Source organism: Bufo gargarizans, unplaced genomic scaffold (genome assembly GCF_014858855.1).
Source record: "Bufo gargarizans isolate SCDJY-AF-19 unplaced genomic scaffold, ASM1485885v1 original_scaffold_2202_pilon, whole genome shotgun sequence".
NCBI classification, from domain to species: domain Eukaryota; kingdom Metazoa; phylum Chordata; class Amphibia; order Anura; family Bufonidae; genus Bufo; species Bufo gargarizans.
The window spans coordinates 69,236-94,758 of record NW_025334685.1 but is presented as its reverse complement, the minus strand read 5'-3'; positions in this window follow the sequence as shown (position 1 = coordinate 94,758).

Below are 25,523 nucleotides of genomic sequence, written 5' to 3'. Positions count from 1 at the left end.
TTGTCCAATGACAAAGAAATGAAAAGTCTCAGAACAGTATCATTTCAATGGTAGGTTTATTGTAACAGTGGCAGATAGCACATCAAAAGGAAAATCGAAAAAATAACTTTAAATAAAAGATAGCAACTGATTTGCATTTCATTGAGTGAAATAAGTATTTGAACCCCTACCAACCATTAAGAGTTCTGGCTCCCACAGAGTGGTTAGACACTTCTACTCAATTAGTCACCCTCATTAAGGACACCTGTCTTAACTAGTCACCTGTATAAAAGACACCTGTCCACAGAATCAATCAATCAAGCAGACTCCAAACTCTCCAACATGGGAAAGACCAAAGAGCTGTCCAAGGATGTCAGAGACAAAATTGTAGACCTGCACAAGGCTGGAATGGGCTACAAAACCATTAGCAAGAAGCTGGGAGAGAAGGTGACAACTGTTGGTGCGATTGTTCGAAAATGGAAGGAGCACAAAATGACCATCAATCGACCTCGCTCTGGGGCTCCACGCAAGATCTCACCTCGTGGGGTGTCAATGGTTCTGAGAAAGGTGAAAAAGCATCCTAGAACTACACGGGAGGAGTTAGTTAATGACCTCAAATTAGCAGGGACCACAGTCACCAAGAAAACCATTGGAAACACATTACACCGCAATGGATTAAAATCCTGCAGGGCTCGCAAGGTCCCCCTGCTCAGGAAGGCACATGTGCAGGCCCGTCTGAAGTTTGCCAATGAACACCTGAATGATTCAGAGAGTGACTGGGAGAAGGTGCTGTGGTCTGATGAGACCAAAATAGAGCTCTTTGGCATTAACTCAACTCGCTGTGTTTGGAGGAAGAAAAATGCTGCCTATGACCCCCAAAACACCGTCCCCACCGTCAAGCATGGGGGTGGAAACATTTTGCTTTGGGGGTGTTTTTCTGCTAAGGGCACAGGACAACTTATTCGCATAAACGGGAAAATGGACGGAGCCATGTATCGTGAAATCCTGAGCGACAACCTCCTTCCCTCTGCCAGGAAACTGAAAATGGGTCGTGGATGGGTGTTCCAGCACGACAATGACCCAAAACATACAGCAAAGGCAACAAAGGAGTGGCTCAAGAAGAAGCACATTAAGGTCATGGAGTGGCCTAGTCAGTCTCCGGACCTTAATCCAATCGAAAACCTATGGAGGGAGCTCAAGCTCAGAGTTGCACAGAGACAGCCTCGAAACCTTAGGGATTTAGAGATGATCTGCAAAGAGGAGTGGACCAACATTCCTCCTAAAATGTGCGCAAACTTGGTCATCAATTACAAGAAACGTTTGACCTCTGTGCTTGCAAACAAGGGTTTTTCCACCAAGTATTAAGTCTTTTTTTGTTAGAGGGTTCAAATACTTATTTCACTCAATGAAATGCAAATCAGTTGCTATCTTTTATTTAAAGTTATTTTTTCGATTTTCCTTTTGATGTGCTATCTGCCACTGTTACAATAAACCTACCATTGAAATGATACTGTTCTGAGACTTTTCATTTCTTTGTCATTGGACAAACTTACAAAATCAGTGAGGGGTCAAATAATTATTTCCTCCACTGTAGAATGCTATCAATCGCTGATAACACCTCCTCTGTATACAACTTTTACTGACTGACAGCTATCTATGTATACACACTTACACAGAGAATACTATCAATCACTGATAACACCTTCTCTGTGTACAACTATCACTGACTGACAGCTATGAATGTACACACTTACAGACAGAATGCTATCAATCGCTGATAACACCTCCTCTGTATACAACTTTTACTGACTGACAGCTATCTATGTATACACACTTACACAGAGAATACTATCAATCACTGATAACACCTTCTCTGTGTACAACTATCACTGACTGACAGCTATGAATGTACACACTTACAGACAGAATGCTATCAATCGCTGATAACACCTCCTCTGTATACAACTTTTACTGACTGACAGCTATCTATGTATACACACTTAGGCTACTTTCACACTAGCGTTCGATCGGATCCGTTCTGAACGGATCCGCTCATATTAATGCAGACGGTGGCTCCGTTCAGAACGGATCCGTCTGCATTATATTGGCAAAAAAAAGCTAAGTGTGAAATTAGCCTGAGCGGATCCGTCCAGACTTTTACATTGAAAGTCAATGGGGGACGGATCCGTTTGAAGATTGAGCCATATTGTGGCATCTTCAAACGGATCCGTCCCCATTGACTTACATTGTAAGTCTGGACGGATCCGCACGCCTCCGCACGGCTGAGCGGAGCGGAGGCTGAACGCTGCCAGACTGATGCATTTCTGAGCGGATCCGCATCCATTCAGACTGCATCAGGGCTGGACAGAAGCGTTCGGGTCCGCTCGTGAGCCCCTTCAAACGGAGCTCACGAGCGGACAGCCGAACGCTAGTGTGGAACTAGCCTTACACAGAGAATACTATCAATCACTAATAACACCTCTTCTGTGTACAACTAACACTGACTGACAACTATCTATGATGAAAAACAAATCTGGCACAATAGATGATTTGCAGTAAAATCTTTTGTTTATTTCAGCAACATAACTCCACGTACAGACACGAGCGGTATGCCAGTTGACACATCAACTGGCATACCGCTCATGTCTGCACTGTCTGTACGTGGAGTTATGTTGCTGAAATAAATGGAAGATTTTACTGCAAATCATCTATTGTGCCAGATTTGTTTTTCATCATTACGTCTTGGATTCCCTGGTCCTTCCGTGCACGCGGAGTATTCATGCATAAAGTGAGCTGGAACCGCAACTTACTTTCATATAATTCAGGACTGTTTTCCGTGCTTCACCGCTTCTCCGCTGAATTTGCTTAGTAAACTTCCTAGCAACACTCCTGGTTCATCCAAAACCCACGGACTTGCTCTGACCTGTTGGTTTTGATTCACAATGGCTTTTTGTATTCCACCGGACCGCAAATTGAAGGCAGATTCAGTTTTTTCCATTGATGACAATGTGTCCCACAGTTCCACTGACCTAGGTGGCAAAATGAAAGAGCTTGAAAAATTGCTAACTCAAGAGGTTCGAGTTTGGTGGGATCATACCACAATAGTAAAGTATATTGAAAAATCCATGATTCCTAGGGGATTACGTATTAAAAAGATCCCTATCACTATTTTCTGACATCCATTTGTGATTAAATGGAATGATATCCTCACATCCTGCTCCAATCAACTTATGACCCTGATTATGGAATATGAAAATGAAAAATTGATATGTCTGCAAAATGAAATACAATCCTGCAAACAGACTTTGACATCATATGAAAATTCATCATATAAAACAACTCAACAAAAAATCTACCAGGAAAAACCAACAAAAAATTACCAGAGTCAGCTTTTCGTCAGACTGTGATGTAACCGATGATCCAGAAATCTCACAAACAACGGTATCCGGCTCGAGACCTACCTATACAGGACATTAAGAGGGCACTGATAAACTTTCATATTACAATAAAAATCAGGGCAATACTAGTGGTGTTGAAAGCTCAAAAAACGGCCCAGAAGAGCCGGGCGGAAACAGAGAAAAACCACATATGATGTCCACTCGTTTTAAAAAAAGAAAAATGTAAATGAGGCCACTCAATCTGATTTCGATGTCTTAAATCTGTCTAATGTTAAACTTAATAATAATCATGTAGAAGTTTCACTGAAATCACTGATAACACCTCATCGGTGTACAGCTATCAGTGACTGATAGCGATCTATGTATACACACTTACACATAGAATGCTATCAATCAATGATAACACCTCTTATGTGTACAACTATCACTGACTGACAGCTATCTCTGTATACACACTTACACACAGAATGCTATTAATCACTGATATCACCTCCACTGTGTATAACTATCACTGACCGACAACTATGTATACACACTTACACACAGAATGCTATTAATCACTGATATCACCTCCACTGTGTATAACTATCACTGACCGACAACTATGTATACACACTTACACACAAAATGCTATTAATCACTGATATCACCTCCACTGTGTATAACTATCACTGACCGACAACTATGTATGTACACACTTACACACAGAATGCTATCAATCACTGATAACACCTCCTCTGTGTATAACTATTGCTGACTGACAGCTATCTATGTATACACACTTACACACAGAAAATGCTATTAATCACTGATAACATATTCTATGTGTACAACAATCACTGACTCACAGCTAACTATGTATACACACTTACACAGAGAATGCTATCAATCACTGATATCACCTCCACTGTGTATAACTATCACTGACTGATAGCTATCTATGTATACTCACAGCTATCTATGTATACACACTTACACACAGAATGCTATTAATCACTGATAACACCTACCCCGTGTACAACTATCAGCGACTGATAGCCATCTATGTGTACACACTTAGGGTCCATTCACACGTCCGTAGTGTATTGCGGCTCCGCAATACACCCGTACAGCACCCCCATAGAAATGCCAATGACAAGTGGTATTTGTAACTGTCTAGTCGACAGGTGGCCTTTTGTAGGTTAATAGCATTGAATATATATTTATAGGCAATTCCTCATTCATGGATTATCGATCACGTGACAAAGATTGGATGTCACAATTGGGATCAGTGTTTGGAGACACTACAGTGCAAGATGCGGAGAAATGTGATAGCAAAGAATTAAAGCATAAGCTCAGAGAGGCCCTTAAAAAACGTACCAAGTTGTGGTGGAATAAAGCCTCCCTAGAGAATTACCTTAATAGGAATATCATACCACGGGGACTTCGGATCCAGATTTTTCCAACCTTGGAGGGTGAGGATCCCTCTTTTATTGCAAAATGGGAGGAAACTCTCACCAAATGTTCACAAACCCTAATTGAATTGCTGATTGGGGCGGATCGGAGATCTTTGGAGGTTGTGGAGAAGGACATTGACAGCCATAAGGATAATATCAACCAACTGCTGACTAAGGAGGATCTGGAGACCTTTGATAGAGGTCTTGAGGAAGATTTAATCAAGTGAGAAAAAGAAATCCAGTTGATTAAAACAAAAAAATTCCAGAGAGATCTGGGAGACTACCAGCAAAATAAAGTATTTAAGTGGCAACGCACCAACCTCAGATCCGAATCCCGTTCACGATCCCAGTCCCTAGTATCATCTTTATCTGAGGAAGAATGTGGCGGGCCTTTTTTAGAAGGACGCCCAGGCACTACTCGGTCCAGATCCCGACAGGGCAGGCTACAACCTCCGCACTCCAGTACAAAAGCGCAAACACTGGAACGGGAATGGCCGAGGGAAGAGAGCAAAGAACTAAAGGTAATACATCTTTCTACCATTAATCTTACCCCAGTACAACAAGAGGTCTTACAAAAAGGTTTATCATTTTCTCCAGTTGGTAGATTCGACTACTTTGAGGTAGTCAAAGATTTAGAACTATTTGCTCGTAAATTACTTTTCAAAAAATACTTTAATCGTGGTCAGGAAGGGACTGCCTCCCTGTCTCCAGTTGAGAGGCAAGCGATTAGAGACTTAGAATCCCTTTTGGATGACCAGGTAGTATCTACACCTAGCAGATCCCCCATACATCTGCACAGGCGTTCTCAGACGTTTCCCCCTAAAACATTATGTCCCGCAGTGGATGTCTTTGTGAAGCTTGTTAAACGTGATCTTAACATTGATCACTCACACATTAGGGGTGATAATTTGTCACGCCCACAGAGACAGGCACTGCGTGAACTCCAAAATCTTAAGGATGTAGTTATAAAACCTGCTGATAAAGGGGGCAACGTCGTGATATGGCCTGTGCAGATGTATGAAAAGGAAGCCTTTCGACAGCTAAATAACAAACAATGTTATAGAAAAATTGAGAAAGATCCCACCTTGATTTTCAAGAGGGAATTAGACGACATCCTAAGGGATGCCCATGACCAGGGCATTATCACCCTAAAAATGATGGAAGGGTTGAGGGTTGACTTTCCCGTCAAACCTACCCTTTATTTGCTCCCAAAAGTGCATAAGAACCGCACCCATCCGCCTGGACGCCCGATCGTCTCGGGGATCGGCAGTCTGTGTACCAACATAGGGAAGTTTATTGACTTCTTTCTTCAAAAGAGTGTGGAAATCCTCCCATCTTTTGTTAAAGATACGACAGATATGTTGAGGCGACTGAACGGCATTCACGTCGATCAGGATGCGGTTCTTGTCACTTGCGATATTGAATCGCTATACACGTCTATATACCACGACCAGGGAGTGCGAGCATCTAGATCCTTTTTAGTCATGACTGACTACGATAACGATCTGATTGAATTCATCCTAGCGTTATTAGAATTCACATTGACGCACAATTATTTTCTTTTTAAGGACCGCCTCTTCCTACAGCTCCAGGGTACAGCAATGGGGGCATCATGTGCACCCTCATATGCAAATCTGTTCCTGGGGCTGTGGGAGAGAGAGCTGGTGCATGAAACACCTGGATACGATGCCGCACTCCTATGGTCGAGGTATATAGACGATGTATTTTTTCTATGGCATGACACCATTCCTGCCTTGGAAGATTTTTTGGCTCGTCTTAATACAAACACTCGTAATATTAAACTTACCTGGAAGTATAGTCTTACAAACGTCGAATTTCTAGACATTATGATCATCAAAGGCCCTGATGGATATCGGTCTACTGACCTATTCAGGAAATCCACAGCTGTCAATGCCCTTCTCCACGCCTCCTCTGCTCACCATCCAAACACGATTCAGGCAATTCCTACAGGGCAATTCCTGAGAACTCGCAGGATTTGCTCCAGCGAAGAGTACTTCGACCAGCAGGCCTCAGCCCTAACACAACGATTTCTCGAAAGAGGATACCAGTTCAACACCATCCAGCGGGGGTATGAGAGAGCCAAAAAAACATCTAGAGACTCTCTGCTGGTGAGTAGGTCGAAACAAAAAATCAAAAAAGATAATAATGTGAGATTCATTACCCCCTTTAATAGTAAGTGGAAGTTCATACAATACATCATTCGAAAGCATTGGCCAGTCCTGCAAACCGATGGTGATCTGGCTGCGAGCCTTCTGGAGTATCCCCAGATCACTTGGAGAAGGTCGCGCAATTTACGCGACATTCTCACCAAGAGTCACTATGTGCCCAAACCCACCGGCGGAATTTTTGGGAGTAGGGGCCCGAATTGGGGCTCTTTCTCCTGCGGATCCTGTACTGCTTGTCAGTACATGATCCGGTCTACTGGCTTTTGCGATTCTTCTGGTCTGAAGAACTACACCATCGTACACCATATAAATTGCAATACTGAGGCAGTGATTTATCAGATCACTTGCCCTTGTAATTTATTTTATATTGGTATTACCAAAAGAGCACTTAAGGTTCGTGTCTTGGAACACATTCGCAGCATTCGGGCAGCGGCAGGCACACTTGAAAAGGACTGGGACTCGCTACAAGCAGTCCCAAGACATTTTCACAAATTCCATAGATCCGACCCAGGGGGACTATCAGTTAGGGGCATAGACAGAATCCACTTGGGATCCAGAGGCGGCAATATAAAAGTGGCATTGCTGCGTAGGGAAACCAAGTGGATTGTCACCCTAGATACCGTCACACCCCATGGCCTCAATGAGTTCAGTAGCTTTTCTTCTTTTCTATGAAAAGCGCGCGAATTTTAATCACAGGGTATATATATTTGGATGCCAATATATGTTTCATGACTATAATATTATATGTCTCTTTTCCTTCTTTTTGAGATTCCATATACTCAGTTCTTTGTGGGTTCTGGTGGCAAGTGAGGTCGTTATCAACCATAGGAGAATACGGTCGTCATGCGGGATAATGCCGGATGCTGCATCATTGGACATATGAAGGACATTGTTCCTCAGCACAGCTATCCTATTGCCCTAACATCTAGGGTTGCAACATAGCTTTTACTTTGTTAGCAGGTCTTATATTGCCTTTTGATTATGTGGATATCTCTGAGTCCCAGTTTGGCCTGGATCGCCCCCCTCTTTTTCCACAGTTGGGTCGATTTCGACTCCCTTTCCCTTCTGGTTTTCACTGCAGATGTCTGGGCTTTTGTTGGATGGGTGACTTTTTCGGTCGACCCCGCCGGCGGCCTTTTTTGCCGCCCGCGGTGTCGACTCTTATGTCCCCCACCCAAACTTCGACTCTCAATAACTGCAGGGGCGGGTGATTTGATATATCACTGCCTCAGCCTATGTAATTTATTTACTCACCAGATAATCACAATTATTCTTTCACTGGTGTTCACTGTCTGTTGTCTATGAAATATTATATTTAAGTTGTACATATTTTTTGTAATTTTTAATTTTTATTATATGCATCATGATTATTCAATTACAATTATTAATTTTGTATCATGCTTTTTTGAATCATGCTGCAGATGTTGACTGTGTGTTCGATATCGAATTAGGTAATATATATAGATTTTTTATCTATTAAGGCATGGATCTATTTATGCTCCGGTGACTCCCTAATTCTAAATCTAACCATCAAGAGTATTCATTAACGGGTAGGCGTATTCAATCACGTCGTCCGGACCATCGATTCTGAACACATAGTCGACATCTGATTATAATCATTAAAAATACATATGAAATTTTATTGCTAAATTATTGTTTATATTGTCTATATTCTTTACATTTTTTATATATATATGTATATATTTTTATATAATGTACAACACAATATGCTATTTATTCCTTTCTGTTTCACAGTCACTTTAAGGTATATGATATTTGGTCCATAATCATATGGTCCTTGGTGCACTTTTTCTGTTTCGGCCGTGGTCAGTGGGGACGGGCTAGAGCAACCATTTGATTATGGATGTGCTCCGCCCCGCCCCCACTCACACACGGCTGACTCTATGCACTAATTTATTTGATTATTTAGCACGGGCATATGATGTGAATTGTTGCTTTCAGACTTAGTTGTAATTGTGTGAGACTCAATATGGATACGTCCGGTGTCTCTTTTGGCATTCTGTTACAGTCAGCGACATGATTGTAGCATTTCCTGTCTCCTACCGGTTGCGGGTCACCTGCGTTCCACAGGGTCGCGGACTGCGCATGCGCTGCTCGGCGCCATCTGGACGCGCTCCGTTACGTCATATTTTCGCGCTAGCGCGATGACGTGGAGGCGCCGAGAGATGGCGTCGAGCATCATGGAGCATTCCGCGCCCAGACATGTGGACCACAGGTGTACCATATGGAGGTAATTTCCCCTTACCCACCCACTTCTCCCTATATATACCCTGTCTACATATCATTCCATACCTCCTGACGAAGCCGTAGGGCGAAACGCGCGTCGAGGTTGTGCGCTCAGGGTCCTTACGCCCATTCACCACTATGTCTTCAGGTACGTTCTACATTGATATCTCCCTGTCCTAACTCCTGCTAGGGACCCTTGCACGTATCCATAGTGAGTCTCTCCATGCATCCATGGTAACTATTGTTTATATTGTGATCTCCATCAGAGTATTTTACTCCCATGGTTTGCTGTTTCACGGTTTCAATGCCATGTGCGGATTCGCTGTGTCTTTCCCCTGCTATCAACAGGGTTAATTGCATTACGTGTTTGTAGATACTATATAGAACTTTCGTATTGGGCCATTTTGGTCATCTTTATACGCATACTAGTACTTTATTTGTGTACCTGTTAATGTGTCATTATTCATAGACACTTAGGTGAACTGTGGCGTCTGTGACCCTGTGCTTCTCCGTATTCTTGTAATTCTGTAGTTGCTCCATCTTTTGTATTTTATCAATAAATTTATATTTTTTATACCATTCTCCACTTGTTAGTTTTGGTTTACCTTGGATGTCATACAAGTGGTATTTGTAACTGTCTAGTCGACAGGTGGCCTTTTGTAGGTTAAATGCCAATTCTTGTCCGCAATTGCGGACAAGAATAGGACATGCTCTATTTTTTTTTTTGCAGAGCCGCAGACCAGAAGATCGGGGCCGCGCTCCGGAAATGCGGATGCGGAGAGCCCATAATGTGGTCTCCGCATCCATTCTGTCCCCATAGAGAATGAACGGATGTGAATGGAGCCTTACACAGAGAATCAATCACTGAAATCACCTCTCCTGTGATCAATGAGGATAGAAACAGTAGAGATTTACATGAACAAATGACAGTTCATTGAATTTTTCACCACAACTTTCCCCCTGCTCTAAAACATACTGTCTGCAGATTGCACTGCATTTTTTGGTGACAAGTCCTCTTTAAAGGGATTATTCGAGATAGGGCATCAGTATCTGATCGGTAGGCCTGCTTTTCCTAGGCAGAGTGACAACATGTTCATGTGTCATGTGGCCTAGGCGCAGCTGAGCCCCATTCAAGTGAATGGGGCTGAGCGCTCTACCAAGCACATCCACTATACAATGTTCAGAGCTGTGCTTAGTGAGCAGGGAGAAGGCTGCGGCACTCACAGGAGTGCGGGTGCATTCTCAAAACAGCTGATCGGTGGGGGGTCCCCGGTGTCGGACCCCCACAGATCAGATACTGATGACCTATCCAAAGGATAGGTCATCAGTAAAAAAATATCAGAATACCCTTTTAAAGAGCATCCGTCACCATGATAAACCCTAATAAACCAGGCATACTGCCTGGTAAGGCTACTTTCACACTTGCGTTCGGGGTTCCGCTTGTGAGCTCCGTTTGAAGGCTCTCACAAGCTGCCCCTGAACGGATCCGTACAGCCCCAATGCATTCTAAGTGGATGCGGATCCGCTCAGAATGCATCAGTCTGGCAGCGTTCAGCCTCCGTTACGCTCAGCAGGCGGACACCCGAACGCAGCTTGCAGCGTTCGGGTGTCCGCCTGGCCGTGCAGAGCCAAACAGATCCGTCCAGACTTACAATGTAAGTCAATGGGGACGGATCCGTTTGACGTTGACACAATATGGTGCAATTTCAAACAGATCCGTCCCCCATTGACTTTCAATGCAAAGTCAGGACAGATCCGTCTGACTAACTTTTAGACTTGGATTTTTTTCTGAAATATAATGCAGACGGATCCGTTCTGAACGGATACCATCATTTGCATTATAGGAGCGGATCCGTCTTTGCAGATACCAGACGGATCCGCTCTGAATGCAAGTGTGAAAATAGCCTAAGGTTGATCAAATGGATAAAAAAGGATGTGCTCTTGCAGCACAATTATTACATTTATTTTTATATAAATGGGGTGATTGGAACACTGAGAGGTGGGTCTAGTGCCTCGGAGCACCGCTTCAACTCCTCCTGTCTGTCCTGATGCCACCTGTATATAGTCAGACAAAAGCAGTGCTCCAAATTCATCATACTGCATGTGCCACTTGTTGCATCTTTAGGAGGTCTTGTCCCCCAGTGTGTTCTGAGCCATCAGGTACAATGGGATGCATGGTTTCCATGACAACAGTGACTTAAGCCAGTAGTTACAAGGGTTTTCCCATCTCAACTTCTGTGGCATATCTCTAGGATATGTCACAAATGTCAGATAGCTGCAGGTCCCACCTCTGGGACCCGCTTCTATCTGTACAACGGGTGACGTGAAGGATAGCACACTGGACATATGCAGTCACCTCTCTATTCACCACTATGGGAGCACCAGAAATTGCTGACCCACCAGGGCTATTTTCAGACCTCCTATAGCGGCCAATAGAGAGTGGCTACTCCTTCTAGTTCGGGGGCCCCACTTTGGATATAGGACCCATACCTATGTGACTTTTGTGGCATATAATACTGACATGCCACAAATGCTGGGAGTGGAGAACCCCTGTAAAGTAAAAAAAGTCAGGAAAGCTATAAGAATTACCACCCTGAACCCCCTCTGTCCCAGCACCACTTGCTTTGTTTTCCTGATTGCATCCGTCATGTGCCTAGTGATTCTGCACCTGACCGCTGCAGCCAATCACTGGTCTCAGCAGCCTTGTGCAAGTGATGTGCTGCAGCAGTTACATGCGGTATACAGACATGTCAAAAAAACTAAGCCCGACGGGCGGTGCCGGAACAGAAGGGCTTTTTAAAGGGAAAGTAAGTATAATATGTTTTAATCTTTTATTTTTTGTAATGTATTCTAATACCTTTCCTGCCTTTTTTCAGTTACCTCAGACGATCCCTTTAAGGGTTTTGTACCACCCCTTTTATAAATGCAGACCTGGTGACAATGCACAGCACCTCTATAGCGTTACATGGAAGGCGGCATCCACATCATGACTATTATTTCAGTTTATCTGTTCTGCTACAGGAACAGAGAAACAGAAATTGCCTCATCAAGGACATGAGCAGCACCAACAGAGCCAACTGACTAGAATGGGGGCAGCGCAGGGGTGCACCTAGCCTTTCTGCTGCCTGAGGCGAAAAACTGAAATGGCGCCCCTCCCTCCCCAAGGCCAATTTCTTAACCTAACCCCTTCCCTTCAGCCCATGGCCCTTCAGCTGCCCATTTCTTGCCCTGAGGCAATCGCCTCACCTCTCTGTCATGTTAGGGTCATGAACACGGCCGGGCAGGGGCGTGTGCATGAGCCCTTACTATCATAAACAGCAGGGCATGCTATGCATTGGAGGCTTCTAATAGACACAGCTAAGCTGCACAGCCTCCTGTGGGCACCAGGTAAATATTCAGAAGGATCGCATAGAAAATCAATAACTGCCACTAGATGGAGCCATTCTCCTGATCTCATCATCCTCGGCCTTACTTGTAACCTCCTTGGCTTCCTGTAGCTCCGCACCTGGGGCCCTCCTGATGTCGTCATCCTTGTTCCTCCTCGGCTTCCTGTAGCTCCGCGCTTGGGGCCCTCCTCCTGATGTCGTCATCCTTGTTCCTCCTCCGCTTCCTGTAGCTCCGCACCCTTCAGGAACCCTGCTTACTCTTGGATCTCCTCCCTCGCTGTTCCGCTGCAACTGCAAAGAAGCCGTTAGGTTACTATGACAACGATATCGGATCACTATTGCTCTACACTGTTGTTAGGTGGTTTCTGATTGGTCAACAGTTCACTGCTCACGTGATTGTAATAGACCAATGACATTTTCCCATTATCAATGGCGCAAGCCTCTAGTCCCACTGTGTACTAGTGTTCCTACCAGGCTTAAGCAGGGCTGGCCTTAGGGGTGTGCGAACTCTGCCATCGCACAGGGCGCATCACTCCTGGCTGTGAAGGGGGCGCCATAGCACATTTGCTTGCTGCAGACAGGAGGCTGTAAGGTGAGAGATGAACAGCCTGTTTTCTGTGTTGCACTCCATATGAAGCACGCCGCCAGATGAGTCCTCCGCCCCTCCCCTCAGCCATGGAGCAGTGAGCAGGACTGGAGAGGGCGCGGAACTACCAGCCTGTCCATTCAAGGCATCTACAGCCAGCAGATGCTTCAGGATCTTCCGTGATGTCTCAGTCAGGTGATCAAAGTTCCCCAGCCAGGTAGACTACAGGGGGAGGACTAAACTGGTGTGACTAGGGTAAACGTGTCATCTGTATGGTGTGAGGGGTGTATATAGGGTAAATGTGTCATCTATATGGTGTGTGAATAGGTTGTCATCTATATAGAGTGAGGGGTGTGTATAGGGTAGAGCCCTACGTGTTGTGCATGTAGTGTGCATAGGGTTAGGGCTAGGGCTCATGTACACGGTTTTAAGTGTTTTCCGGTCCACAAATTGTGGATCTGCAAAATACTGACCTCGGCAGAAAGCCTGCCCCCATTTATTTTTGTACCTTTTTTTTTTTTTTTTTTTTTTTGTGGAGCAGCAGAACCGACATACAGATGAGGACAGCGCACAGTCTACCGTCCGCATCTTTTGCGACCCGGCTGAAATGAATGGGTTCTCATCTGATCCGCAGAAATTGCAGATGAGATACAGACCAATCATATAGTCGTGTGCATGTGCCCTTAGTCTAGGATTAGTAAATACTATATCGTGTGTGTATTCAGTAAATGTAGTATATATAGTTTTTGCATATGGTTAGGAAAGTCTATATAGTAAGTGTATAGGGTACCTGAGTGTATACAGTGTTTGTATAGTGTACTGTAGTGTAGTATTTGTTTAGAGTAAGTGTAATCTCTATAGTGTGTGTATAGAGTAAGTGTAGTCTATATAGTGTCTGTACAGGGTACATGTAGTCTACATAGTGTGTGTAATATATATAGTATTTGTGTAGAGTAAGTGTAGTCTATATAGTGTCTGTACAGGGTACATGTAGTCTATATAGTGTGTATAATATATAGTATTTGTGTAGAGTAAGTGTAGTCTATATAGTGTCTATACAGGGTGCATGTAGTCTATATAGTGTGTGTAATATATATATATATAGTATTTGTGTAGAGTAAGTGTAGTCTATATAGTGTCTGTACAGGGTACATGTAGTCTATATAGTGTGTATAATATATAGTATTTGTGTAGAGTAAGTGTAGTCTATATAGTGTCTATACAGGGTGCATGTAGTCTATATAGTGTGTGTAATATATATATATATAGTATTTGTGTAGAGTAAGTGTAGTCTATATAGTGTCTGTACAGGGTACATGTAGTCTATATAGTGTGTAACTAGGGTCAGTGTAGTCTATATAGTGTCTGTACAGGGTACATGTAGTCTATATAGTGTGTATAATATATAGTATTTGTGTAGAGTAAGTGTAGTCTATATAGTGTCTATACAGGGTGCATGTAGTCTATATAGTGTGTGTAATATATATATAGTATTTGTGTAGAGTAAGTGTAGTCTATATAGTGTCTGTATAGGGTACATGTAGTCTATATAGTGTGTAAATAGGGCGAGTGTAGTCTATATAGTGTCTGTACAGGGTACATGCAGTCTATATAGTGTGTGTAATATATATATATAGTATTTGTGTAGATTAGGTGTAGTCTATATAGTGTCTAAACAGGGTGCATATAGTCTATATAGTGTGTAAATAGGGTCAGTGTAGGCAATATGGTGCCTGTACAGAGTACATGTAGTCTATATAGTGTGTGTAATATATAGTATTTGTGTAGAGTAAGTGTAGTCTATATAGTGTCTGTACAGGGTACATGTAGTCTATATAGTGTGTATAATATATAGTATTTGTGTAGAGTAAGTGTAGTCTATATAGTGTCTATACAGGGTGCATGTAGTCTATATAGTGTGTGTAATATATATATAGTATTTGTGTAGAGTAAGTGTAGTCTATATAGTGTCTGTACAGGGTACATGTAGTCTATATAGTGTGTGTAATATATATATATATATATAGTATTTGTGTAGATTAAGTGTAGTCTATATAGTGTCTATACAGGGTGCATATAGTCTATATAGTGTGTAAATAGGGTCAGTGTAGGCAATATGGTGCCTGTACAGAGTACATGTAGTCTATATAGTGTGTGTAATATATATAGTATTTGTGTAGAGTAAGTGTAGTCTATATAGTGTCTGTACAGGGTACATGCAGTCTATATAGTGTGTGTAATATATATATATATATTTGTGTAGAGTAAGTGTAGTCTATATAGTGTCTGTACAGGGTGCATGTAGTCTATATAGTGTGTAATATATATAGTATTTGTGTAGAGTAAGTGTAGTCTATATAGTGTCTGTACAGGGTGCATGTAGTCTATATAGTGTGTGTAATATATATAGTATTTGTGTAGAGTAAGTGTAGTCTATATAGTGTCTATACAGGGTGCATATAGTCTATATAGTGTGTAAATAGGGTCAGTGTAGTCAATATGGTGCCTGTACAGAGTACATGTATTCTATATAGTGTGTGTAATATATATATATATATATATATATATATATATATAGTATTTGTGTAGAGTAAGTGTAGTCTATATAGTGTCTGTACAGGGTGCATGTAGTCTATATAGTGTGTCTAATATATAGTATTTGTGTAGAGTAAGTGTAGTCTATATAGTGTCTGTACAGGGTGCATGTAGTCTATATAGTGTGTAATATATATAGTATTTGTGTAGAGTAAGTGTAGTCTATATAGTGTCTGTACAGGGTGCATGTAGTCTATATAGTGTGTAAATAGGGTCAGTGTAGTCCATATAGTGCCTGTACAGGGTACATGTAGTCTATATAGTGTGTGTAATATATATAGTATTTGTGTAGAGTAAGTGTAGTCTATATAGTGTCTGTACAGGGTACATGTAGTCTATATAGTGTGTGTAATATATAGTATTTGTGTAGAGTAAGTGTAGTCTATATAGTGTCTGTACAGGGTGCATGTAGTCTATATAGTGTGTAAATAGGGTCAGTGTAGTCAATATGGTGCCTGTACAGGGTACATGTAGTCTATATAGTGTGTGTAATATATATAGTATTTGTGTAGAGTAAGTGTAGTCTATATAGTGTCTGTACAGGGTGCATGTAGTCTATATAGTGTGTAAATAGGGTCAGTGTAGTCAATATGGTGCCTGTACAGAGTACATGTAGTCTATATAGTGTGTGTAATATATAGTATTTTTGTAGAGTAAGTGTAGTCTATATAGTGTTTGTATAGAATAAGTGTATCTAACATGTGTATAGGGCAAGTGCAGGGGCGGACTGGCAATGTATTCCAGGTGGGTGATTTGCCTTAAGTATACTGTGGGCCGGCAGCAACTTTCCCTTCTTAGGGTACTTTCACACTAGCGGCAGGACGGATCCGACAGGCTGCTCACCCTAATAGCGGCAGGAAGGATCCAACAGGGTGATCAGCCTGTCGGATCCGTCCTGCCGCTAGTGTGAAAATAGCCTTACATGGTGACATGATAATGAGATTGTAGCACAATGCACACCTCAGGCGACCCTACTGCGCTCTCATTATTATGGCATCAGCATAATAATGACAATGCAGCATATTGTAATGAGGGCTCCAAGCATGGCAGCCCTGCTGCTATCTTATCTTGCTTCCCAACCAGGGGCACCACCAGTACCGCCTGTTGTCAGGTCCTTTGACACCTGAAGGCTGGATAGAGTCATAACAGACTTACTTACTAGTCCGCCCTCCAGGTGCTTCTCTTAATGCCATCATCAGCATGCCTCTGACGCTGTGCCCCATACCTCCCCCTGCCCCAGGACATAGGCCTGCATCACAGACAGTGGTGGGGAACGGGACTACGACAGGGAACGGTCAGTGGGAATGGACATTACTGGGGCAGTGGAGATGGACGTTGTTGGGGGCAATGGGAGGTTATTATTACCAGAGACACAATTACTGAAATGTGGACGCCTTATTATTATTGGAGGCATAATAGGGGGTATTATTACGACCAAGGGTATTGTGGAGGGTATTATTACCAAGGACACTATAATTATTATTACAAGGGGCACTATATGTGGTATTATTGCTTGAGGAACTATTGGGAGCATTATTATTATATGGGGCACAATAGGGAGCATTATTATTATATGGGGAACTATTAGGACATCATTATTACGGAGTGCACTATAGAGGGCATTATTAATACTGGCAGAAGCACAGGTCGGGTGCCAGGGTCAGGAAGATTGGGAGATGTTTGTGTGGTAAACTCTGCACTGGATGTACAGTAAGAGATATGTAGTGCTGAGTTCTCCTGTATGTATGGTAGCTGATGGTGGCTCTGTGCTCACCCCCATCCTCCATATTTTAATTAGAGACAAATGAAGGGGAAGGAAGACATAACATGGCAGCTGGCTTCTTGTGTAAATGGGGCACAACATCTGCTGCAGACCAAATACTAATGTGCAGCACAATATAGGTTTGCTGTGACAGTACATTGTGCTGCACTGTGCAGTGCCCCAGACTAAAAAAAACATGAAGGAGCCATTGGCTCCTAACCTGAAACATTTAGGAGCCTAAATTAAATTTTTAGTCGCCAAATTTAGAATATATATAATATAGCTGTGATGCTTAGGAGCATATAAGCCATCTAAGGCCTCATGCACACGAATGTGTACATTCTTCCATGTCCATTGGGTTTTAGTTTTTTTGCGGGCCGAATACGGAACCATTCATTTCAATGGGTCCGCAAAATAAACGGAAGTTACTCCGTGTGGATTCTATTTCTGTATGTCCGTACTTCAGTTCCGCATAAAAATAGAACATGTCCTATTATTGTCCGCATTACAGACAAGGATAGGACTGTTCTATTAGGGGCCAGCTGTTACGTTCTGCAAGAATGCACACGGCTGTCATCCGTATTTTGTGCAGAACCATTTTTTGCAGACCGCAAAATGCATACGGTCGTGTGCAAAAGACCTAAGTCTGAGAGGACACAATAAGCCCTTTAAGCAGTGCATGTTGAAGTCAGCTGGCACATGCCCAATGAGGCAGGTCTGTGAACAGTACCGTACCATGAGCTTTTAATTTACTTTTTTACAAGGCCATCAGCACCTGCAATGACTGAAAATAATCTAACACAGCAATCTAACTCCTGTTATAGGTGTCAAGGCTGTCCATCATTAGTGCATGGACAGCTTAAACCAGGAACACACTAGAAACCAAACCAGACAGCAACTGTACATATGTCATTTAGTGCTGATTTGGAAAAATATTAAAGGAGTTGACCAGGGAGGCAAAATTTTTAGTACAGTGCTCAGGGTGGTTTAAAAAGAATCAATACTTACCACCACTGATCCCCTGCCCCTCCCATTTCAATGCTTAATGGGTCCCCACTGGTCTCTGCACACAGGAAATGCCAGCTGAGTCAATCACTGGCCGAGAAAAGTATAGTGCCATGGCTAGTGACTGGCTGAGCAGGCTTCTCCTGGCATTTCCTGCTTGTGGAGACTGGACCATTAAGTAGAGACCAGTGGAAACCCAGTTGGAACGGGAACATCAGGGATTGAGGGATGGTGAGTTTTGATTCTTTAATATAAAACCACTCCAAACACTTTACTAAAATTTTGCACTGCACTGGACAATCCCTTTAAACAATTTGTACTCAGTACTTAAAAGGGACAGCAATAGGTTAGATAAAAAACAAACAAAAAACTCTCAATAGTTGAATCCCACATCACTCCTGCACGGACCCTTCCTTATTTTCTGGTGCTGTACATTCACATGATGCGAGTCTACGGTCACCTGCTGCACATGCTGGCATCACCAATGAGGCCAGTAATTGTCTGCAATGGTCACATGGACATATTCCATGTCATCACTTCAGGAAAGAAAAAACAGCTGGGGACAACAGCATCAGCGCTGGAGTGGCCGGGAATTAACCAGTGAGTGAGTTTATTTTTTAAAATATTTCCTGTGCTTAATTTCTTTTGAATTAACCCCTTAAGGACCAGGCTCATTTTCACCTTAAGGACCAGGCCATTTTTTGCAAATCTGACCAGTGTCACTTTAAGTGCTGATAACTTTAAAACGCTTTTACTTATACAGGCCATTCTGAGATTGTTTTTTCGTCACATATTGTACTTCATGACACTGGTAAAATAAAGTCAAAAAAATTAATTTTTTTGCATAATAAAATACCTAATTTACCAAAAATTTGGAAAAATTAGCAAATTTCAAAGTTTCAGTTTCTCTACTTCTGTAATACATAGTAATACCCCCAAAAATTGTGATGACTTAACATTCCCCATATGTCTACTTCATGTTCGAATTATTTTGGGAATGATATTTTATTTTTTGGGGATGTTACAAGGCTTAGAAGTTTAGAAGCAAATCTTGAAATTTTTCAGAAATTTACAAAAACCCAATTTTTAGGGACCACTACAGCTCTGAAGTCACTTTGCAAGGCTTACATAATAGAAACCGCCCAAAAATGACCCCATTCTATAAACTACACCCCTCAAGGTATTCAAAACTGATTTTACAAACTCTGTTAACCCTTTAGGTGTTGCACAAGAGTTATTGGCAAATGGGGATGAAATTTGAGAATTTCATTTTTTTGCCTAATTTTCAATTTTAACCCATTTTTTCCACTAACAAAGCAAGGGTTAACAGCCAAACAAGACTGTATCTTTATTGCCCTGACTCTGCCGTTTACAGAAACACCCCATATGTGGCCGTAAACTACTGTACGGCCACACAGCGGGGCGTAGAGTGAAAGGTGCGCCGGATGTTTTTTGGAAGCCAGATTTTGCTGGACAGTTTTTTTGACACCATGTCCCATTTGAAGCCCCCTGATGCACCCCTAGAGTAGAAACTCCATAAAAGTGACCCCATCTAAGAAACTACACCCCTCAAGGTATTCAAAACTGATTTTACAAACTTTGTTAACCCTTTAGGTGTTGCACAAGATTTAATGGAAAATAGAGATACAATTTCAAAATTTCACTTTTTTGGCAGATTTTCCATTTTAATATTTTTTTTCCAGTTACAAAGCAAGAGTTAACAGCCAAACAAAACTCATTATTTATGGCCCTGATTCTGTAGTTTACAGAAACACCTCATATGTGGCTGTAGACCGCTGTACGGGCACACGGCAGGGCGCAGAAGGAAAGGAATGCCATACGGTTTTTGGAAGGCAGATTTTGCTGGACTGGTTTTTTGACACCATGTCCCATTTGAAGCCCCCTGATGCACCCCTAGAGTAGAAACTCCATAAATGTGACCCCATCTAAGAAACTACACCCCCTCAAGGTATTCAAACTGATTTTACAAACTTTGTTAACCCTTTAGGTGTTGCACAAGATTTAATGGAAAATAGAGATACAATTTCAAAATTTCACTTTTTTGGCAGATTTTCCATTTTAATATTTTTTTTCCAGTTACAAAGCAAGGGTTAACAGCCAAACAAAACTCATTATTTATGGCCCCGATTCTGTAGTTTACAGAAACACCTCATATGTGGTTGTAGACCGCTGTACGGGCACACGGCAGGGAGCAGAAGGAAAGGAATGCCATACGGTTTTTGGAAGGCAGATTTTGCTGGACTGGTTTTTTTGACACCATGTCCCATTTGAAGCCCCCCTGATGCACCCCTAGAGTAGAAACTCCAAAAAAGTGACCCCATTTTAGAAAGTACGGAATAGGGTGGCAGTATTGTTGGTACTAGTTCAGGGTAGATATGATTTTTGGTTGCTCTATATTACACTTTTTGTGCGGCAAGGTAACAAGAAATAGCTTTTTTGGCACGTTTTTTTTTTGTTATTTACAACATTCATCTGACAGGTTAGATCACGTGGTAATTTTATAGAGCAGGTTGTCACGGACGCAGCGATACCTAATATGTATACAATTTTTTTTATTTATGTAAGTTTTATACAATAACTTCATTTTTAAAACCCAAAAATTGTTTAGTGTCTCCATAGTCTGAGAGCCATAGTTTTTTCAGTTTTTGGGCGATTATCTTGAGTAGGGTCTAATTTTTTGCGGGATGAGATGACAGTTTGATTGGCACTATTTTGGGGTGCATATGACTTTTTGATCGCTTGCTATTACACTTTTTGTGACATAAGATGGCAAAAAATTGCTTTTTTTGCACAATTTATTATTTTTATTTTTTATGGTGGTCACCTGAGGGGTTAGGTCATGTGATATTTATATAGAGCCGGTCGATACGGACGCGGCAATACCTAATATGTATACTTTATTTTTATTTATGTAGGTTTTACACAATGATTTTATTTTTGAAACAAAAAAAATGATGTTTTAGTGTTTCCATAGTCTAAGAGCCATAGTTTTTTCAGTTTTTGGGCGATTATCTTGAGTAGGGTCTAATTTTTTGCGGGATGAGATGACGGTTTGATTGGTACTATTTTGGCGTACATGCGACTTTTTTGATCACTTTTATTACCTTTTTTGGGAAGTAAGGTGGGCAAAATTTCAATTTTCTCATAGTTTTTATTTTTTTATTTTTATGGCGTTCACTGTGCGGGGAAAGTAACATGACCGTTTTATAGATCAGGTCGTTACGGACGCGGCGATACCTAATATGTGTAGTTTATTTTATTTTTTTAATTTTTATTCAGTGATAAATGTTTATTTTTTTTATCTTAACTTTTTTCACTTATTTTATTTTATTTTTTGACCCAGACCCACTTGGTTCTTGAAGATCCAGTGGGTCTGATGTCTGTAAAATACAGTACAGAACCTATATAGGTATCTGTACTGTATTTTACTTACACTGAACAGATCTATGCTTTCAGCATAGATCTGTTCAGCACCATGGACAGCAGGACGCCTGAGCAGGCGTTCTGTTGTCATGGGAACCTTCCCCGTCTGCTCAGTTATGGTCAGAACTGCGCAGATGGGGAAGGGTAAGGACGGGGCTCTTAGGGGGTTGTCTGGGGGCTCTCTCCCTCTCCCATCGGGGGGCTGCAAAGGCACAGCAGCCCCCCGATCGGAGAGGGAGGGAGCTCCCTTTTACTGTTAACCTTTTCCATACAGCGGTCCGTACGGACCGCTGTATGGAAAGGGTTAAACGGCTGACATCGCATCAACGATGTCAGCCATTTATACCAGGGTGCCAGCAATGTGCTGGCACCCTGGTATACCCACTGTACACCAACGATTATTCAATGGGAGGCGGGCGGGGGATCGCGATCCCGCCTGCCGCACCGCCCGCCTCCCGCAACGCCCCCACCGCCTGCGACACCCCCCCTGCACCACCCGCTGCCATCAAATCATGCAGGGGTGCAGGGGGGGTGTACTATATTGATTTTAGACACTCTAAAGTTTCTGATCGGATCAGAAACTGCAAAAAGCGCAGCAAACCGCAGGTCTGAATTGACCTGCGGTTTGCTGCGATCGCCGACACGGGGGGGTCACATGACCCCCCGTGGCGTTTTAACAGGATGCCGGCTGAATGATTTCAGCCGGCATCCTGTTCAAATTAACCCCTGCGGCGCCGGAATGCCGATTTTAAAGTCAGGACGTACCGGTACGTCCTTGGTCCTTAAGGACTCGGGAAATAGGGCGTACCGGTACGTCCTATGTCCTTAAGGGGTTAAAGTTCTTGAAAATCCCTTTAATTTCTAATTAACCTGATTTATTTATGCAGTAATGATGGTCCTGAGTACTAATAATGTACAATCAGCACTGCAGAAACTGGGGAATATGGACAAGAACATATGCAGAATACATGCTCATGTTTCAGGCTCCTTGAAGTGTATGAGATTAGGGAAGCCATTAAACGTTTGAGACTTGTTAGTCACATCAGTTCATTGTGAGGGAAAACTGGAGTCCAAGGTCTGCTGGGAGCTTGACGCGATTTGCGATGTAGGAGTGCTGAATTCACACGTCTGTGAGATCCCGGCCCGGAGTCCTGCTGAGTGCAGGAGCGCACGGCGTCATTGGTTGCTATGACGCCGTGCGCTTCCTGCTGCCACTGCAGTACAGTAATACACTGGTATAGATCATACCAGTGTATTACTGTACTGCGGCGGCAGCAGGAAGCAACCAATGACGCCGTGCGCTCCTGCACTCAGCAGGACTCCGGGCCGGGATCTCACAGACGTGTGAATTTTCTTAGAGGCAGAGCAGCGGAGGGTTTAGGCGCAAATGGGGACAAGACTACAAAGTCTTGTCGCCATTTTGCAATCCCAAGTCGCATTGGCGACCATTGTGGTCGCTATCTGGAGCCCTGTTGTGGTATTTGTTTCTGCTGGGGCGGTATAATCTACTGCAGTGTGGTATATAGTGCTGAAGGGACAGTATATTGCGCTACGGTATTTGGTTCTGCTGATGCAGTATTTTGTGCTGCACTGTGGTATTTGGTTCTCCTAGGGGAAGTATAATGGCTGCATCTTCTGTAAATCTGGGTCTGCCTACAACATAGGACCGCATTTAGTTTTTTTCCATGGCCTCTTTAAATTGTAGTCTATATAGCTTGTGTATAGGGTACGTGTATTATATATAGTGTGTATATAGGGTAAGTGAGTGCTATTCTGTGTAAGTGTAATATTTATAGTGTGTGTAGAGTCATTTCAGTCTGTCATCCTCAGCTGTGCTGCTAACCTGCTTTCCCTCCGCCTACTATTAACCCCACCCCCAGACCAAGTTGCGCTGCGACATAGTTTTTTCTGTGTAAGCAGGTAAATAGGGGAGTGGCCAGTCGGCCAAATGGCCGAGCCAGGTCTGGTACGGCAGCGAGGGGCTAGTCTATTACTTGGTAAATTCTATTACAGTGTGAATGAAATGTTTGGTTATTATAGTAGTGGAACAGTGTCATGGTCTTACCTCCTTGCTGGTCTCCTTCGTTTGACATGTGCTGGCGGCCATCTTGGTTTCTGGGTTTCTTGTAGCCTCCCACCCTGCGGCTCCTCCTTCCCACTGGGAGGAGCTGGATGCCTAGCTCATATATATAGGAGGTCTGTGGCTTCAGTTCCCTGCTTGGTCCTCCTGTGCTCACATGCTTCTAAGACTGCTGCTGCTTCTGGTTCCTGATCCTGGCCTTGTCTGACTACCCCGCTGATTCCTGATCCTGGCTTCGTCTGACTACCCTGTTGGTTCCTGATCCTGGCTCATCTGACTACCCTTCTGGTTCCTGATCTCTGGTTTCACAAGACCCTGCTTCGGTTTAGCCATCCGTTTGGACTTTTGCCTTACAGCTTTATTTTCAATAAAGCCTTCTTATTTCCACTCATCTCTTGTTGTACGTCTGGTTCATGGTTCCATGACATTAGGACCAAGCCATGAATTCTGACGGTACAGGGCCATCCTCGCTACCTACGCTGGTTGCCAGACTTGATCAGCAGGATCACCTGTTGGGTCGGTTCGCTGTGGCGTTGCAAACCCTGCTTGAACGCACGGCTCATTTAGCTTCCGTTGCCGATGGGTCGGTTGTCGCTCCTGGGCCCGCTCCTACTGCCGCTCCGGTTGTTGCGCCAGAGTCTACCCCGACACCTGTTGCTGCGCCTGCGGTGTTTCGGGGTATGACCGGTTCTGCCCCCCTTCCACAGCGCTTTGGGGGAGAGCCAACTCAGTGCCGAGGTTTCCTTAACCAGGTGGGCATTTACTTCGAGTTGCTGCCACATGCATTTCCTACTGAGAGATCAAAGGTGGGCTTCTTGATCTCGCTGCTCTCGGACAAGGCCTTGGCCTGGGCCAGCCCTTTATGGGAGAACAACAATCCGGTGGTTGCCGAGTTTTCCGGTTTTGTTGCTTCTCTTCGGAAGGTATTCGATGTGCCGGCTCGTGCTGCCTCTGCTGCGAAGCTCCTTATGTCCATCAGACAGGGTTCACGATCCGTAGCTGAATACGCCATTGAGTTTCGTACCCTGGCAGCAGAGGTGGGCTGGAATGATGAGGCTCTGGTCGCTGCTTTCTCTCATGGTCTCTCGGATGCCTTGAAGGATGAGGTTGCAGCTAAGGACCTACCTGTGGAGCTCGAGTCTCTTATTTCTTTCCTGATTTTGATTGACACCAGACTCAGGGAGAGACCTTCCTTTCAGGAGAGCCTGCGGAGGCCTTCTAACAGATTGGCGCCTACGTTTGCTGTCCCACCCGTGCCTCCCTCTCCTCCCACGCCTCCTGGGGATGACTTGTCTGGGGGTGAACCCATGCAGCTGGGGTTTGCTCGCCTGTCCGAGGGGGAGAGGGTACTCCGGAGACGCGAGGGCCGATGCATGTACTGTGGTCTCGGTGGGCATTTTCGGTTGGCATGCCCGAACC